The 14,668-nt window shown below is 40.4% G+C and overlaps 1 protein-coding gene across 1 annotated transcript in view; it reads left to right on the top strand.

Moving 5' to 3' along the window:
- CACNB4 (calcium voltage-gated channel auxiliary subunit beta 4) overlaps window positions 1-14,668 on the top strand; it is a 216,626-nt gene that overhangs the window by 87,625 nt on the left and 114,333 nt on the right. The gene's annotated exons all lie outside the window — the stretch shown is intronic.

Consider the following 14,668-nt stretch of genomic DNA (forward strand, 5'->3'; position numbering starts at 1 on the left):
TATTATATAATTCTAATAAATCATGTTTATGAGTTTTTAGCAGTGTGAAAAAATGCTTGAGTTGTTATTGTTAAGAGAATACAAAAGTTTACATATAGCATGTTCTAAATGTGAAACAAAATGCATACAGAGAAAGACACCAAAGTATTAATAGTAATCATATTTCAGTAGCTTTTTATTCTTGACTTTGTACTTTTCTGAATTTTGCATGTTTTCTACAATGCCACTTTAAAAAACTTTATTTATGATTAGAGAAATAAATATACTCATTGGAAATGCTTTAACAACAAAAATTTTGTGAAAGAACTGGCAGTAGAAGATTTCTTTATAGAGAATTGATTTATGAAGAGAAGACTTGTGGAAAATTTCAATAGATTAAAAAAATGCTTAAGTCGGTTTCAAGCATAAGAAGCAGCAGGAGGCTGGATTGTAAACACATACAGGTTTGGGGGAAAGTGTAGTGAATGGATGAAGTAAGGATAAAGTGAGAAAGATGTAAAGTAGAGATGACAGTAGACAACTAGATGGAGGATGAATAAAATGAAAAATACATTTTATTCTCTTATTGTTTCAGAGTTGTGTGATGTTAGGAAACTTTCCCATGATTGCTAACTAACCCTTCAGATCTTTCTGGTTGTTGTATGTTCATCAAGTATATCGTTAAATGAGGTAAACACGACCAAAAAGAACCAAATGGGAAAGGAAAAGAATGCCTTTCCAGTTATAAAGTTAGCTCTGTCATCCCTTTGCCTGCTGGGCCTTTTATTCTCGCCAAACTTTTAGTTGATTTCCTTGATTGAAGGTCAGGTAATGATTTCCAAAGTTGCCGTGTTGGTTAATGCCTTGCTATTCTAGTAGATAATCTTTTTTTTTTTTTTAATTAAGCCTATATTAGTTGAGGCCCACAGGTCATCTGCCTGACATTGTCTTTTAGTTCAAGGCTTTGATGGAAAGCTTTAAAGGTACCTGGAAGGGAAAAGCTCATAATTTCTCATTAAGTTAAGATAATCTGAACATTTGCTAATAATATTCCTTTTCCTAATGCTTGCCAATAGTACTCTGAAAGCAATGTGTTTATGAATTTTTTCCTTGCTTTCTGCAATTGACCACTAGTGTCTGTTACATCTGTTTCATTGTGTGTACACATATCCAGGTTATGTTAAGACAGTTACTCCTTGTTCCTGTGATCCATGGGTTTAAATGGATGGTTAGAGGAGCCCAAGAAACCTAGGGAACATTGTAATTTGAAATTATTTCCATACTCACTAATTATTAGTTTACTATCTTGTGGTATTTTATACTTATTTAGAGCTAATTTGATGTTCGAATAATAACTTAGAATATTAGAAATAATTTGTTTTAAACTACTGTTTTTAAAAATTATGATGCTATTGCCTTTCTCAGTTTAAAAGAAAATAGATTTCTAAGGTACACAAGACCTGAGGGTCAAGTAGTGCTTATGGCTTACTCTCCCACACAAGGTTCAGAAATGCAGTGAATTTGGATGCTGTAAAGTACATGGCACCTAAGTATTTATTTGAATATCGGTACATTTAATTTCCAATTTATCTTTCTTAAATATTTAAGAAGTCACTTTCTGTTACTAGGAAAAATACATTGCTAAACAACTTCACAAAGCCCAGTGTGTGTGTGTGTGTGTGTGTGTGTGTGTGTGTGTGTGTGTGTGTGTTACCAAAGTCTCTATACTGAATTTGTTTATGCTTTTGGATTTATGAGACATATTTACAGATATAAGGGATTATTATTTTTTTACATTCTCCTCTATTTTCAATCAGTATAAATGTGCAGTAGTTTATTATTTGTCCCCAAATTTCTCCTTTTCTTTATGAGGATGATTGCTATTTTCCTTGAGTATTTGATGTAAGAATCACTTCTGAGAATTAGAATTTAGATCAAGTAACTCAGCCTGTTTCTGTTTGTGCCTCTTGGGGAAAGGCTTTGGACTTAGTGCTCCAACTAATTCTCTATCCAGTACTGCAAAGGAAATGACCAAACAGATTGGGAACTAAGAGCGACTATATTGAAAATCCAAATCTTCATGAGGAAATCTTTATGGACTTTGCTAAAAGGTGGTGAATATTTTTTCCCTTTGTAGTGGTCTGCTTCACTTCAAAAACTCAGTAGAGTTCAAGATTTTCTTTGAATTCATTTGGGCTTTGTAAGAGCAGTATAAAAAATGGCAATTTATATGTTTTTAGCTTATTAACATTTTATTTTTGTCTCTAATCTTTAGTTTCAGAAAATAAACAGACTTATTGTGGTTTAATATTTACATAACAATGTTCTGATCTTATTAAGGATGAGGGGTGGGTGGGGATTTGCTATAACTGACCATTATCTTGGTTTTGTGAGCATTTTGTGAAAGAAGAGTTAGAAGAAATGACACAACCAAGAAGGTGCCCTTTTCTGAGTCCAGTGCCTACCTTCTGGGCATATTTTTCTGATTGCCTTGTTCCTGCTATAATGAGCTGTATATATTTTAGTTACTTTTTCAGCTGGTATTTAAAAGCATAAGCTACTTCACAAAAGTGATCTTCAAGTAAAGTGCCTAAATAAGATGGAGGTGTCTTTCTTTTCACCTAACAGTACAGGAGAGCAGACCAGGATAGCAGAGTAGCTCTTTCTACAGGTAATTTAATGACTCAAGTTTCTCTAGCCTAATTACTCTTCATCATTCACCGGTATGGCAGAAATTGGTTCATTAGCACCATGTCCAAAGGAATGAGTAAGAGGATGTGGTGGGAAATCAGTATCCTTTCAAGGATGTGATATGTAAGTTGGACACATTACTTTCTCTCGCATTCCATTACCAAGAACAAGGTCATATCTAGCTGCAAGGGAGGCTGTGGAATATATTTCCTAGTTCAAGAGCCATATCCCTTGCCCAAATTGGGGGTGTAATGGGGTTTATTGCTAAAAGGGGGAAATGGAGAATAGATACTAGGGCTTTTAGTCATCTAGAATAATACAGAAGTCAGAGTTCAGCAGCATGTACCAAAACCCACTATTCTCTCATAACCGCTCAGTGAGTTTCAGAAACTAAAAACTGTCAATCCGAAGTTGACCTGAGACAGCCCTACTCAAATCTAGAAGTACTTTAAAAAGCTCTAGGTCTACTTGTAGGTGGAACCTAGAATGAGTATTGCTACTTTAAGCTCAATATTTTTTAGTAAGTCAGTTTCCCTACTCCCCTGTTGAGGTTCTAGCACATCTGGTGCCTAAGGCTGCATGAGATATGATAGAACTTGAGACACGTGGTCCACTCAGTGCTATGTTTTATTATTGAGGTCATCAGTATCATACTAGCTTATTCAGCTTTCCCTGTGTATTTATTGAACTGCTATTTTCCAGTTATTGTGATAGATTCTGGTTAGAAAGGAGTACATTAACAAGACAAATAAGACATAGTACCTGCCCTGGAGGGGTACATAGTCTGGAACTCTTTTACGAAAGGAAATAGATGTATCTCCAAAAATACATTCTGAGGCAAAAAAGTTTTGGGAAACACCTGAGGACCCTAACTACCATTGCTCATTGTCCACCAATATCCCCTCTGCCCATAGATTCCACCCATGAGAAGCCTCTGTCACTAACCTGAATCCAGCTTACACCTCAGTTCCTGACACTCCGTTTCATTTTGTGGTTTGTTTCCTAAATCCACAGCAGCCATAAAATTGGCCTCACAATTTCTGACTCATTCCCTTCTCTGTTGATTCCTTATAAGATCTCAAACATCTTCTAGACTAGGCTGCATGAATTATGATGGAGGCAGTGTCATTGGGGCTCAAAATCTGGGTATTCTTTTCATGTTCAGTTCCTGCAGCCAATATTTACTGAGGCTCTTCTATGGAATGAAGCATTTGGGGTACAAAGCTGAGTAAGACCTGGTTCTTGCTTGAGTCGTTCATTTTATAGTGGAAGAAACAAGTCTACTGGATGAATTACTAATACCACACTATCATGTGGTGGGTCCATGAGTAGAAAGACGTGTAGGAAGGAGAATAGAGTGCCATGGGAGTATAGTAAGACTGTCTAATGTCTGAGGGATTTGGGGAAGGTCTTAGTGACATTTACATTGGATATAAAGAAGGAATGAATTCACGAAAAATGAAAAATCAAGGATGGGGCTTGGCAGAGTGGAAGTGGCCTCCCACACAGAGGAAACATCGTGTGCAAAGGTATGAGGTATGAAACATCATGGGGCTTTTTCTCTATCATCAAAAAGAAAAAAAATCTATCAACACATTATAAATTATGTTTTCTTTGAAATAGAGACATTGTTAAAACAACACCTCTATATCACATGTAGATTATTTAATTTGTAAGAATCTGATTCTAGACAGGACCATTCTCCCTCAGTCAGGGCATGAAGACAACTTGGTGAGGACCCTCTAGGGATGTTCATGAAATGTATAAAAAACATACACATTTCATTTTGTGAGTATTTCATTGTTGTTCTAAGTTATTGCCCTATTTTGACAGCCACAGTGCAGAAGTAGCCAAGGAGTTCAGGGCCATCGTGAATTATTTACGTATTTATTGAAGTTGTATATGCGCAAAGCACTATGCTAGGCAGTGAGGATATAATGGTGAGTAAGAAGCTATCTGATTCCTCTTTCCGTAGAACTCACATTCTAAAGACAAATGTTAACTCATCAATCTCACTAATGTGTATGCGTGGAGGTGTGGTGGGGGCACGTGTGGGGTTTAGGCAAAGGGCTCATTATAGTCAGAGTCTGGTGGTGGGAGGGAATATGATGTGTACAAGAAGGCCAGGCTGGCTGTAGAGGAGAAAGTGAAGGGGACAGAGTGCAAAATAAGAAATGCGAGAAGAAAAACATTGAGGCCATGATAGAAATTTGGGTCTTTATCTTAAGAGCAATTAGAAGCTTTGAAAGATTTCAAATAGGAGCTGACACCATCTGATTTTTGTTTGGAGGAGTTAGTAGGTACTCAATAAGCATTTATGGGTATTTATTAGGTAATTGAATGAATCTGTACGTAAACTGTGTTATCATATCAAAGAGAAAAACTCCCGCTAGGAGAGAAAAACATGAATTTCTACCGAAAAGCAGTAACGAAATAGAAAACAAAATTTTACAAATTTTACATAAAAAAGAAACTGAACTGTTTACGCTCTGTACCAGCTTTGGAATCATGGGACGTGGTTTGCCGAAGGCCATGTAGTAAGTTGGTGGCTGACTCATTTCTGCCCTGTTCATGAGTGAAATTGGTCCTTTCCATCCCCCTTTCCTGCTTCTCACTCCTGCTGAAGCTTTGCAGAAAAAGAATCAAATTATTCTCCAGCTCTCACTGGAGCTTCTCAAAATCGAGAGCTCGATTGCAACCATCTCCTTGGTTCAGTTTCTGTCTCAAGGATATCCATTATTGATACAACACCATCCCTCGGGTTGCTTTCAGGAGGATGCAGTCGCGTATTGTTGATCTTCGAGTTCCCAGCCTCTAAAATAGTGCGGAGCAGTTGGCAATTGGAAACTGTAATTGTTAAATTAGCAATGATAATACTAGCTGACCAATGTATAGGCAACAGGAAGAAGATCAGCTGGACCAGTCTCCTCAGTTCATTTTGGAGGAGAGTAGAGAATAAAGTTGTGTAGCGTTAATGAAAATTGCAGCTGTATGGAATGTTTTTGCCAAGAGATTGGCATTTTTTTTTAACAGAAATTTTAGAAAGCGAGAGATTTCTGAGTAATACGTCAATCATGGGAAGGGATCTGTCATTTTCTGGCAAGTTGAATAGGCCATGGGAATTTTTTACCTTACCTACGCTCACTCTTTTATGAATTATGAAGTATTATTTTTTCCTGGAGCCATCAAGAATGGCAGGGAGGAGGGGAACTAGTCCATATATTCGTTCTTCCCCTGAGTGTCTCTAGGGTTTTCCGTCTTCCTCTTTGTCCTCGTCTCTCTCTGTTTCTCTCTGTCTTTCTCACTCTCCTCTTTCCTCCTTGGTAAGAACCCGTAGTAGTATGTGTTACAGGATTTTCATGGGGACATTTTCTTGGCAGTGGCTTGTGACAGGTTAGGTTAGGGCAGTGCAGTAGCTGGTGGGCATGATGGAGGTCAGAATTCTAGTTTGACAAAAGGCCAGGACATTGGGAAGGTCAGTGTGAGAGCAGTGGGTACCCAGGACACACAGAAAAGATGCAGAGTTCGGTAGATTGGCTGAAGGGTTGAGAGGTTTGTTGTCAGGCTGTGGTGGCCTGGGCTTGCACCCAGCTTTAGCATAAGGAGCAATCGGCCTCGCCAGATGAAGCAGGTAGGCAGCCGGGAGGAGGCTGGCATGAACCTAAGTAGGGCAACAGGAGGCAGGATGCTGATCTCAGCTCTGTTGGCTGAGACCCGGTTGACAAGACCAGGGCAGCATCATGGGCAAGTATTAGGAATCCCATCCCAGAGGCAAAGGGTACCAGGGCTTCGGGCCAGACCCAAAGATAAGAAGCAGCTGATGGTTGTGGAGCATTGAGTGTGTGCCAGGCACCTCATTCTGAGCACTTTCTTCTGTCAAGGCTTTTAATCTGCACAATAATCTTGGGATAGTCCTCATTTTATAAATAAGGAAATGGAGGCACAGAAAGGCAGAGTAGCTTGCCGAGTGTTGTTCTTCTGGGAAGTGGCACAACAGGGATACGAGGGCCGTCTGGTTCCAGAGCCCCTGCTCTTAGCCACCCTGCTGCATAGTATTCCTACTACATTGCTCCAGGAGTACCAGTCACACAAATTGCAGTGTGTGGGGTCCCTTGGAGCTAGCCTACATAGGCAGCCCTGATTTCATACTACTTACCTTTGAAAAAAAAGAAGCCAATTCTTTCCTCTGCCTTCTATGTGCCAAGAACTTTCTATGTACCATTCATATATTAACTCATTAAGTCTAAAACTATTATCTCCAGGTTGTGGATGAGGCCCAGAGAGATTCAAGGACATGCTTGCTTAGGTAGTGAGGTCTAAATTCAAACTCAGAGGACTCAGGAAACTGATTGTAGTATTTTATTTTGTTTTAATTTCTTTGTCTGCCCTGCCGGCACCACCTGTCTGAAACCTGTTAGGGAGGGAACAAGTTACAATATTAATGCTTGCCATGTCATGAAGATTTCTAGAGGCAAATGAGTGAGTGGATTAGCTCTTGCAAAGCAGAAGGGGGAGAAAATGATCTAGCACACTGTGGTCATTTAGCAAAATTTAAACACAAACAAAGGGCAAAGTGATGCCCGTAGCTGAATTGTCGAGCAAAGGCCTTGGGTTTGTATTATAATTCGGAGCACCAATGAGGAGTCCAAACTCTGTCCCTCTGTTTCTTCCCTGACCTCTCAGGGTCTTGCTGCAGAACACATAACTATACCGGCTTAGAAAAGTTAAATTCCGGACAAACCTGGGTGGAAAATTGGATAGCAAAATTTTCTTTAGCTTCCAAATCTACACCATTGTTTTGATCATGGCTGTCTGAAACTCTGAGCTGATCTGCTCACTCTTGGCTTTTCTCTTTCTCCTTTCCTCCCTTTCCAAACAAATGGAGTAATGAAATGCTAGTCCTTTGTATTTGCTGTCAATTCCGTGGGTTTCCTGTACTGCGAAGCCCAGTTTAGGTAGCGGAAAGGAACTCCATATCCTTCTATTTGAAGCCAACAAAAAGTAACTGAGAGTAATATTTCCGTGAGATACATGAGAGAACTTTCCCGATTAGTTGAGGACCATACCATTTCCTCTGCTGAATTGAACTGAGTTGAGGCATTTGTCAAATTGCAACAACAACCTCCCCACCGAGAATCATGTGGAATTTTTAACAGAATCATACAGGCAATGACTTTTCATGGGATCATTTGACTTTGAACTGTTGATTATAATGAGAGATGACTTGAAAGGAAGTGGGTCAGAAACACAGTCTGCAGAGAAACCTCAAAACGGAAGACAGCCTTTTTGGGGCTCTGTGGTTTTGGAGGCTACTCAGTGATGAGAGAGGTAGGTGGGAAGCACCAACGCAAGATGAGCCACAAGGATTTCAGACTTGTTCTCATCGTAACTTTGTAACTTTCGGCAGGAGAAGTGGACCAGGGCACAGGGTAGTTTCTTTTTTGTCCTCTCAACCAATCGCTCAACTGGATAACTCTTAAAGTCACAACTAAGAGGCTGCAAATCCCTTAGTTACTTTTCACCTCTTGCTGCAGTGAAGTATAATATCCTTGAAATTTGACCCTTGGAACTTAGACGTGGTGGTATCCCGAGGCCCTTTGATCAAAAGCTGGTGACTTGCGATCTGAAAAGTCCCAGAAAGCTCCCAGGGGCTTCTCACTACTCAGCCGACCATCAGTTCAGAGAATCATGGAACAGAGATGGTCAGTTCCAAGATCCTTTTGGAGTTCTGAGTTCATTTTTCTGGGAACTCCTCAGAGTTCCTTTGGGGGAGGTCGGACTGAGTCTGTCACTAAGATTCTTCCTCTGTAACTCTGGGATCAGCCTGAGCATGGAGTTGAAACCTTTAGGTGACTTGCAGGTGCACTGCTCATTCTGTGTAGATCCAAACACTAGGGGCAGACTCCACAACCTATTAGTTGATTCAGCTTGTGAGTGACCAGATGACTTGTGATTTGACAATTTTTAGAATGAAAGGAGTTGGAAAAAATAGGTTCCCCACCTCCCTACCAAAGTGACCTCCTATTTTACCAGATTTCTCTTCATCCCTTATCTTGAAAACCCCATAAGAAGGGAGTGGGGAAGGAACACTCAACTATAGAAAATTATGGCTTTGAATACAGCAATTTCGCCATTCTGAGTATTAAAATGAAGGCTGGGTTAGGTGACCTCTGGGGTCCTCCCACCTCAATCAACTTGTGATTCTGAGTCCAGCATTTTTCTAACCTCCTGGGGAGTAGGCAGAGCCAGCTTCACATCTGTTCTTAGTCTTTAAGGGCTCGGGAGTAGGGTTGCAGGGAGTAACCAGGGGCTGCTGTGCTTGATCCAGTGCTTTCCTCCTGACAGCCCACCTGGAGTCAGACTTGCTTACTGCATGCATTAGGCTATCACAAAATGAGCCCGAATTCTTTAAAAACTTCCTTTAGTCCCTCACATTAACTGTAGGGACCACTCCGAGGCAGGGAAATGCAAGAGAAGAATTGAGCCATGTACAGTTTTCCTAGTAGGGAGCAGTTTTCTCTCATCTTGGTGAATTGTGAAAGTGGACTGCCTCTTTTCCCCCCATAATCTAGATTTCTATTTAAAGATACTCAAAAAGTATCTATACTCTCAATTGAAGTGATAAAGTAAGGAAGATGTGGAAATTTTAAGGAGAAATAAGACTCTCTTGCCTCAATTTTCTCTGCCTAAAATATCACATAATTATATAGTTATAGAGTTAAATAAATTGGTGATTAGAACTTGATACAGGGATTTGAGCTTGCAGATTCTTTGATCCAGTCCTCTTGCATTTTGGAGGGGAGAGCTGAGGTTCAGCCTGGGATGTGACTTGCTCCAGGACACACAGTTGTCAACAGGTAGAGCTGGCATTGGATTTCTTTCTACAGAATCCTGCCGAGTGCACTCATTCTCTTCTGCCATTCTCCCTCTGTAGATGCACAGATGACATTCTGTATGAACCCTACAGATGAGTCCCCATGCCATATTTGAAAGCGACCAAGGCTAGTGCTTTTCCCAAAGTGTGTAATTGTGATTGAAAGACATTAATGGGTCATTGCCAATCTGGAAGAACTGTGCTCTGCTCAACAGTTGTAGCTCCGGTGTTGCTTTTTGTGACTCGAGTTTATTCATTTAAGGGTACACTTTTCAGAAATACTGGCTGGAAGGGCAGGCCTCACTTCCTAGGTCCAGGGCCAGTGAGTTACTACTCTGCTGAGCTCCCATGAACTGCAGCCAGTGCCTTCCAGCTGACAAAGCAAGGTTGTCATTGATAAGTGTTTATGTTGCACTTAAAATTTGCAAAGTTATTTCTCTGAGTTCTTACTTCAATTTGGCAGGTGAAGAAACTGAAGCCCATAGAGTAGTGATTGGTCCAGAGTCATGCGACCAATAAATGGTGAAGCTGATACTGGACTCAGAGCCTCTGAGTTTCTGGGTCATTGTTTACCCCAATGAGTCATTCAGCTTCTCTAGATTATGTTCTTTGCCCCTCACTAACTTCTTTTTTTCCAAATATAGCTGGCTTCTTTCCGAATGAGCTATAGAGCTGTTTCAAAGCTGCAGTACCTTATTGGTTGACCAGAAAGTCGTTAAGTATCTAGGCAAGCTCCAATGTGAGACCTGTCTTAGGTCAAACTGTGTTCTGGTGTGGTGGGAACAGAGGAAGGGGTTAGGACTTTCCTGTTTGGGTTTTTGGGAATAGATCAGTGCTGTTTTAGGAATATTAAAGATCTAAACATTGGAAAGAAGATGAAGGATTTAAGCTAAAACAATGATTGTTGCTTAAAGGTGGTTAAAAAAAATTAAAGAGACATTAAAAATTTTGCATCTAAATAAAGGCTTTTGAGAGCTTTTGGCTTCTTTTTCAAACTTCACTGCTTGGGTTATAGAGATGTTTTCTTGCCAGTGAGGCAGAGAGACTTCAGTGAGAACATTGAAAACTTTTTTCAGTAGAAATTTCCACAAGAAATCTTACCATCTGTTTATTCTATCCATTCTTTTTTACCTTTTTTTTTTAAAAAAAATTCTAATGACTTATTGCCAGTTTGACTGAAATTGCATCTGTGGAATACAGATGTTGGACAGGAATTAGTATCTGTTTGCCTGCCTTTACACAACATTCTCTGAAAATAAAATTTCTCCTTTGCTCCCCTACTTCCCTCCAGTTGTGAATTTAAGAAGATGAGCAGTGGTGTTTAGAACATTTAATAGTCTGCCTTTCCAAACATTCCAAGCAGCCTTTTAGATATTGATAAGTGTTTATTGCAGAACTACATAGTATAGGCGAAACAGGAAGCAGCTCTTTGCTGGGTAGGATGCTCCAGCCGCCCTCCACTCTCCCAGGGAACGCTCTTCAGCTGACTGAAGCAGGGAAGCCGAGCCAATCAGAGGCCGCTTTCCTAGCTCAGTCACCAGTCTGTGGTTGAGGAAGGGTTTTGCTTTCTTATGCTCTGTATTGGGAAGGCAGATAAAATGCCAGGTCTAAACCGCTTCTGGGGATAACCTCACCCTCTGTGATGTGAATGAATAGCATCTTGCCTAGTAAATCCACAGGAATTGATAAGACAGGCGCAGTTCTTCCAGACAGGCCTTTTCTTTTAGCTCTAGCTGTGGCTTCTGTAGCAGTTTTGTTTTTGCCTTGAAAGAGGTGCTCTGGATTATCAGACCTCCATGTATGACAATTTGTACCTGCATGGAATTGAAGACTCGGAGGCTGTAAGTATTTTCATGGATAGCTGATTTCTTCTCCCCTCCTCTTCCTCCTCCCACTAAACTGCCCCCCCTTCATTTTCTTAGGCAATGCAGGGAACATGGAGCTGAAAGCTAACATCTTTTGGGTGCTTGCTGGCTGCTATGTCAGTGTTCTCTATATAGTTTAGAGTTAACTGAAATAATTCTTTATTATATAATTTCTTGTCAAGCAAAAAAGAAACTAGGATGATAGCAAAGGCATCTAGGAGTGTCAACTGTTTGGATTTGTACATTACTCGGTCCACGTTTGATCTCACCAGGGGTAACAGCTCCTTGTAGACTGGTTTAAACTATGCAGAAAGTGCCTATGTTTTCCAATAGCAGGTTCATAGAAAAGGCTCATTCATTATATAATACACATTGTTTAGTGAGCTAGCATGAATGGAAGTTCCTCATCTGTAGCTGTATTATGTGCTTTCTGGCCAAACAAGCAGAGCAAATCTACCGCTTCTTTGTTAAGGAAATCAGATGCAAAGATTGTGGTCATACAACAGCCCAGTGCAGATGCAGAGGGTAGTGTTCCTACACTCTACCCTGGAAGACCGAAGTAGGCTCACGTGTGTTCTGGCTTAGAAAACTGGACTCCTTTCCCTCCACAGGTCAGGCTCACGTAATCTATTAAAATCAGATTGAAAATGTTTTTCTGAAATCCCTAAAATCATGCCATCAGAATGCTAGCTTTTGAAGATAGGGTAAAGCTGATTACTGAATTTTCTTTTACTATTGCTGGTGGTAGTTTTTTTTATTTTTAATCAATTATGTAGAAACCTTGCAAGGTAAAATGATTCAGGGTAGCTACTGGGACCTGCTGTGGGGAGTTCGAATTGTATGTATATGAGTGCAATGCCATACATGTTGCTACATTTGAAACAGGAATGTGTTATATAAGGTTCTCTGGCTAACTCACCAAATAAACAGATAAAAAAACTCTATGATATACGTCAATGCAGACGTATGTATCAAATGATGTGCTATCCGTGAAAGAGAGAAATCCTTGGTTCTGAAAAGGCATTTCATTTTTTCTCTCTGTCTGTGTGTTAGTTCTAACTCTAACTCTGTTTCCACAAAGTCTCTCTGCATGTCGCCCAACGTGCTCGTAAATTATCAGACTGTCAGTTTACTGCAAGGGGCTGTACTCAGAAATAGTGGTGGTTGAAACAGAGAAGGTCCACACTTGTGAGCGGGTGGGAGAATGTTGAAAATGCACCTCTAGGAGTTCAGTAAACCAGCTGCCCTGGCTGGGTTCTTCAGGGCGCCTGATTATTTCTTATACCCCTTCTTTCCACACTCAGTTATGAAACATGTGATGACTTACAGAATTGTAACTTTTTATTTTCGACCACTGGGCACTGTATTGCACGTAAGTGGCTTGGTGGAGTTATTTTAGAAAAACTCGATTATTTTGGAGACCAGCTGCTATGAACAGAGTCGGCTAGGAACTAATGTATTCATCACCTTGTTCTCCAGAACTGTATAAATTTCCGATGCACTGGTTCAGAGGGGAGCCATTACAAGTATGAAAAAAGTATATGTATTTTTCCTTTTGGTCCAGCCTCACAGGACGGCCAGGTTTTTCTGTAGGGTGGGAAACGAAGAGTGCAGTGACTTGACTTGGTGGTGGCAGTTGATGGCGGGTAGTGCTAGGTACTGCAGTGCTGTGCTTCTGGTGACTCAGTGGTGGCCGGCAGGCTGAGATCCTCGGGGCTGGGCACATCTGCGGAGGTGAGAAAGGTGGGAAACCCAGGGAATGAGGAAAGGCATCTGGCCAACCCTCAGCTGAAAGTATGGGAGGCTTTCAGAAGGGTGGGATCGAAGGCGTGTCACATAAATCAGAGGGGAAGGCAGAGGTGTTCGGAGGGGTGAACTGACTCTGAATGCTTATTTGAGTTTATTTGTTTTTATAAGGAAGAATAATGTGATGTGTTACCCAAGATGGTGTGAACAAAGCTTCAAGCCAATGGAGAAGACTAGGCCTAAATAGCTGACCCGGTGAAGTGAAAAATAAAGCCACACCTGGAGTGCCACATCCTCAGCTGTCTTTCTCAGTGCCAATGCATTTATGGCTGTAAGTGTGGGGTTTGCCCAGATTGAAGCAAAGCTCTCAGAACAGGTCTGGCGGATAGGCGAGGAGAGGCTTTTCTCAAATGGCCAGCTGCAGTCCTAGAATATACAGGCACTAAAAGCTGAGTATGGCACTTCTTTTTTGGGGGGTTGGGGAGCCATTCAAGTATGTCTTACCATTCTGTTCTGTTGAAAATGTTTTTATGGGTGTGTGGGGTTTAACATGTGATAAGTGATTACATTCAATGTATTCACAGGTAAGCCTGTAATAAGATCATCTTGCTTAGGAACTATTTTATTCTGAGGAAGAATAAAGTATTATTATACACTATTAGGACCTTACATCCTTGCAGTTTGAGAGAGATTTTGGTACCACAATGTGAAGTTTTTCTTAAGAGTCTGGTTCAGAAGTAGATTTTATATTCCCACTATGCTAGACTTGTATTCATAACCTCTGTATTTAACGTGCTTTATATATAAAGAGAGAGGAACAAGAGTCATGCTGGAATACACTTGAGTCTGGGCATTTTAGATTCTTGAGTCCTATGAAGCCGTTTTAGAAAAGTCCATTAACTTCTGCTTTGGTTTCTAGGAGGGACAGTTGAGTGTCAGCATCACTCAGAATTGCAAGGAAGTGTAGAAATCCTTCAGTGCCCCCACAGCAAGATTCTGCATAGAAACGGGAGATTTCACGCATGTCACATTACTCCTTTTGTTACCTTGACATGGATAATGGAGTGTGTGCTCCTGAATGAGTTCATACCTAGACCAGGCCAGTTACAATCAGTCATGCATACAGAATCTCACAGTGTTGTCTTCTGTGTAAGGTTGCCCCATCCACTTTCACTGCTCCCACTGGGTCTTCATACAGCTTTTGGTGGCCAAGATACTTTTCACTGACTGGACCCCCAATATTCATTATGTATTTTTTGTCTGAGTCACAATGGATTTTGATAGAGCTGCTCCTTGTTATACACATTTTATAAATGAATTTATTGTCTATTTTGACATTGTGGAATCATTATAAGAGTAGATTCTTTTTTAATTCAGTAGGTTTATTACACAAATTATAGGAGAGATATTCTTGTAGGGATAAATGGAAGAAGCAGATAAGTAGAAAAAGTTACCTAAAATCCTACCAGAAATAATCATGGTTAACATATTGCTATGTATTCTTTCAGACTAT

The sequence above is a fragment of the Pteropus vampyrus genome, unplaced genomic scaffold, assembly GCF_000151845.1.
Source record: "Pteropus vampyrus isolate Shadow unplaced genomic scaffold, Pvam_2.0 Scaffold2, whole genome shotgun sequence".
NCBI classification, from domain to species: domain Eukaryota; kingdom Metazoa; phylum Chordata; class Mammalia; order Chiroptera; family Pteropodidae; genus Pteropus; species Pteropus vampyrus.